The sequence below is a fragment of the Ambystoma mexicanum genome, chromosome 5q, assembly GCF_040938575.1.
Source record: "Ambystoma mexicanum isolate Mex_15411 chromosome 5q, UKY_AmexF1_1, whole genome shotgun sequence".
Taxonomy (NCBI): domain Eukaryota; kingdom Metazoa; phylum Chordata; class Amphibia; order Caudata; family Ambystomatidae; genus Ambystoma; species Ambystoma mexicanum.
In genome coordinates this window covers 1,048,948,586-1,048,953,827 of record NC_090933.1, presented here as the reverse complement: position 1 = coordinate 1,048,953,827, position 5,242 = coordinate 1,048,948,586, and positions in this window count along the sequence as shown.

Sequence of the window (5,242 nt, the reverse complement as noted above, 5' to 3'; positions counted from 1 at the left end):
TGTCGGCCTCCTCCTCCTCTGTGCAAACCACCAACCTGGATGGCTCCTCACCGTCTCCCGCCGTAGCAGGCCCCTGTGGGGGCTCACCCACCCCTTCCGCTGCAGCCGTGGGGGCATCCCCGCCGCCTTGCTCCACAGCGCCGTCTCCGCCCTCTTCTTCACTAGCCGCTGCGTAGAGGGAGACAAAGGACACAAGCATCAGGCTACTGTAAAATGGTCCCCTAGACAGGAAGCAATAGCAGATGAGCACCCCTGTCAAAGTACACTTCCATCATGTCCCTCCACAACACATGGGTCAGTCCAGGCAAAACACACACAGTAACAGGTATGGTGCATGCCATGCACATTTCCATGCATGTCCAATTGACTCTTGAAACATTCAATGATATGTGACTCACATGCATCATGGCTCATGCATATCACATGCACACACTTCACCTCAGTCACATCCATCTGGCCCCAAACACAACGAACACAGACGAAACAAGGGTTAGTTGGGTGCGTCACAGAATCTGTGCATTGTCACACACATGTGTCATGCATCCATGGCATGCACAAGTCACAGACACGCAGGTCAGGCACACAGACATGGCTACCATATATGTACCTGGCATCAGCACCCATCCTTCACCCCCATCCATGTCCAGGTACAGAGACTGGCATGCTCTCATGTCCTAAATCTGCATAGGGCTCCCCATGCCACATTTCAACACATGCAACAACCATGTGGGTCACACATCACTGGTCGCACATGCATTACCATGATGTCCCTGCACACATACATGCATACATGGCCCATGGCACACATACAGGCAAGTATCATAGAACCAGCACACCGCAACATGCCCTGTCTCACACAGTAATGCTTGCACACTTACCGCTCAACTCCAGACGGGCCTCCCTCTCAAGGACCTGGGCGTGGAGCGCTGGGCGTACGCGTTCCAGGACCCTCTTCTGGATGGAACTCATGCGGCCCCGGCCCCCCTCCACGAGGCGCCGGGCCTTCACAAGGGTCCTGGACCTCAAGTCCTCCCAGCGCTTCTTGATCTTCTGGACGTTGCGGGTTGCCACCCCCTCCGCGTTGATGGCAACCACACAGTCGGCCCAGATCCTCTCCCGTCCTTCCTTGCTGGCGCGGGACGATCCAAAGAGGGCATCATACTGCCCCAGGACATGCTCCACCAGGACACCAACTTCGGTGGCAGTGAAGCTGGTGCCCCTCTGCCCCTCTGGCCTGGGGTTGCCACTGGTGCCAGATGTCGAAGTGCCCGACATGGCAACCCCAGAGGCAGGTGTGGGTGGGCAACTGGGTCCTGGGGCTGGGCTGTGGAGCGATGTAATCCCAGTTGGGAGTCTTCAGTTCCAGCAGGGGTGGACACAGCAACTGGACCCCTGCAGATGGCTGATGTGCAGGCACCAAATGGCAGGGCACGGTGGCAGCAGGCAGGCAGGCAGGCAGGCAGCAGCAGATAGCACGTGGGAGGCTGCTCAGGGCACTGGGGGGGCAGTAACTCGGCCTTCTGGGCAGGAGCGTGGTGTTCCGTGTGTTTTCGGGTGGCCAGCTTGATACGGAGTGATTTGGCACGTGAAATTCCTGCACGTCAGCGTGAAATCCGAGGAAAGGGCCTTAGCGCGTAAGTGCATCAGCACGCATACGCGATTCTATTGGACCAGAGTCCCTCACCGCGTAAGCGTAAGCGCGTCTGACGTGATCCGCACGGGCGTTCCCCACTCAGCACGTGATGACGGAGCACACGTGGAAATACTGCACGTCAGAGTGTCATCGCGTGTAATTGGCCAAAAGTGCGCGTACACGCGATTGGCCAATGTACGTGTATTACATCGCGTGTAATTGGCCAAAAGTGCGCGTACACGCGATTGGCCAATGTACGTGTATTACATCGCGTGTAATTGGCCAAAAGTGCGCGTACACGCGATTGGCCAATGTACGTGTATTACAGGGGTGCGCGGGCACTTACACACGCAAGTACGTCTGCGCACCTGTATGCCTGCTGCGTGGGAATTTCCACACGCTATTGGAGTGGGAACTAGATTCCAGGGGTGCGAGGGTCACACGCTCGCCTAGAACACGCACAAGGCATTAATTTGCGCACTTATCAATGAACAAGCCAGATGCCAGGATGAACATACCGTTCCTAGCAGCAGTGGCAGTGGGCTACCAAAGGAGGAGGAGGAGGAGAGTCAGGGCCAGAATATTCACACCCAGAACCAGCCTATTCGGGATGCCTGATGACCAGGTGTATGGGAGGTACAGGTTTCCAGCACACATCATACTGGACCTGGTCAGTGAGTGGGAGGATGACCTCACATCACCCACCCTGTGCTCCCAAGCACTCAGCCCCCTGCAGAAGGTCCTGAATGTACTGCACTTCTTGGCCACTGGATCCTTTCAGCGGACAAGTGCCATAGTGGGTGGTGTGTCACAGGCCACGCAGTCACGCTGCCTACACCAGGTCTTGAACATCATCACTGCACGGCCATCAGTCCGCAGGCACATATATCTCCCCAGGACTCATGCAGAAAGGCGGACGTGCATCCAGGAATTCTATGGTGTGGCTCAATTCCCCAAAGTGCTTGGTGCAATTGACTGCACACATGTGGCTCTACGTCCACCCAGGGCAACAGAGCACATCTATAGAAACCGCAAGCACTGGCATTCCATCAACGTGCAAGTTGTATGCAATGCCAAGGGAATAATCACATCAGTATATGCCAACTATCCCGGGTCCACCCACGACAGCTTCATCTACAGAATGTCTACACTATGCCGGGACCTGGAGGCTGGCCAGCATGGAGATACATGGCTGCTTGGTGAGCATGAATGCCACTGCACATGCATGCATGTCAGATACTGGGTCATGACACAACACCACTAATGATACCCATCACCACCTCCGCAGGGGACAGTGCCTACCCTATCAGCCCCCACATGATGACCCCAATCCGGAACCCCACCACGCCACCCGAGGTAAGGTACAACACAGCCCACATTGCAACACGGGGCATAGTGGAGCTCACATTCGGAGTGCTGAAGTCACGCTTTCGCTCCCTTGACCGTTCTGGCGGGCAGCTGTTATATGCTCCCCGAATAGTGTGCAGGATCATAGTGGCAGCATGTGTCCTGCACAACGTTGCAACACGCCGGGGCCTGCCCGTGGACATGGTGGTGCCCCCACATCCACAACCACATGCACGCCCGCTGCGCATGGGAGGGGAAAGGGCACGGGGGGTGGCAGCCCGTACGCAACTGGTGGCCAACTTCTTCACCTAGGAATCACAGTGCTGGCTAGTGCACACTGCTCTGGCACATACCATCTGACAATCAATGATGACACTACCTGACAATGTCACTAAATTACTCGACAATAAACTGTCAGATACACATCAGCCTGAGATTGTTAACATGGAAGTGTCACTATGTGTGCACCCCTACCTACACATACACCAGCAATGCATCACAACGAGAAGACACAACTCCATCAATCAAATATGCATTGCCACAGGCAATTCACTACATGACAACATTGCCATGTCACCCATCCCCTTCACAGTCCCGCCACTGAGGACACCATGTCATGGTATGTGAGAGCAAACAAACTGGCCATCACAACATGACACCGGTGTCACAAATAGCAGTGCCCCAAATGGAACATAGCCGCACTTGAACAGCTAACCACGCTGGAGCCACTGCTACACACCTGTGTAAGAGTAATTTCAATCAAATTACACACCAACCCACCCTGAAGCCCACCCAAACAAGACACAATGCATGTAATCAATGGTAGTCTCATTACCTGATTCTGCTGGTATGTCCTCACCGTCCAGATGTACAGTGATGGCGCCACGCAAAAGTGTCAGTGCACATCTACCGACATGTAGTCTGACTCCAGAGAGTATGCCCGTGTGAAGAACTGTGTGAAATACCTGCAAAACATGAGCAACATATGTAAGTAGAGGCACATATCAAACCATCATGCATAGTTAGGTGCAACAACAATGTACACTATGAATGTCTACACAGTATTGACTATGGACTGGCCAACAGCTCATGGGAGTCCAATGTCACCGTGTAATTTGCTGTCACTTGGGCACACCCTTTGCAAGCCCATGGAAAGGGAAGCAGGAGGGGTGTGGATGTCTGCTACCCAAGCATCGAAACCAAACTCAGGACAAGCCTGCATGTGCCCAGCCACAATACAGTGTATGCCCAGGTACCCACACAAGGCAACACTCTTGGAAAAGAAAAAAGAAAATTAAGAAAAAATGGCCATGAAAGGGCCGGCGGGGGGGGGGGGCACCTATGAGGTCCGAGGACAGGATGCACGCCACAATCCACCTGTGTGGATCATGGGAAACTAAAACACCCCATAGGCTCGTGGCCCACACGGCTACTCTGTTGTGGGAGATGAGTCGCTATCGCTCTGGCCAGACCCTGCAGCTGACTCAGGAGGTGGGGGAGCTGCCTCAGAAGATGGTGTGACAATGGGAGGCAGCCCACGCAAAGCACGAGTTTGCTCCTCCATGGCTGCAAGCAGGCGGGTCTGGTAGTTCTGGTTCTGGGTTATAATCATGCGGAGGTCCCCATGCAGTAACTCCCGGGATGACCTGACCTCCGCACGAGTTGCCTGCATCTCGGCCGAGAGCGTCCGTGTCAGACGCTCCAGCTGCTCCTCTGTCCTTCTATGGGATGAAGCCTCAAGCTCTAACAGGGTCGACCTGAGGTGACGGAATTCTTCCCTCAGGCCTTCCCTGTGGCGCTGGGACTCCATGGAAAGTGATTCCCGCAGAGTCGCCAGTGCCGCCCGCCTGTCCTTGTTGGACGCCAACATATCCTCCCTGTGTGCCTGGCTGATGGACTCTGTAGCCTGCTCCAGTCGCTCCATCAGCCTTTCTGGGGGGACAATGGAAGTGGCCACCCTATCCATGGCCTGTGCAATCATCTCGGATGATGCTGCCTGTTGGTTGGCCATACCGTAGATGGATTGCTCCCAAGCGGTATTGCCAGGTGGCATACGGCCACCACGTTGACGGGCACCACACCTGCCTGGGGCAAGGCGGACTGCGCCTTGCTGTGCCGGCAAGGCCTCAGGCTGCAGGACTGCATTCCCTCTCTGATCTGCAGCCCCAGGAACAGGATCAGAGATTGTGTGGTGTGGCCCTGCATCCGTAACCACCGGAGGCTGAGCTGCCGACACTGACATCCCCATTGAGGGCAATGGCC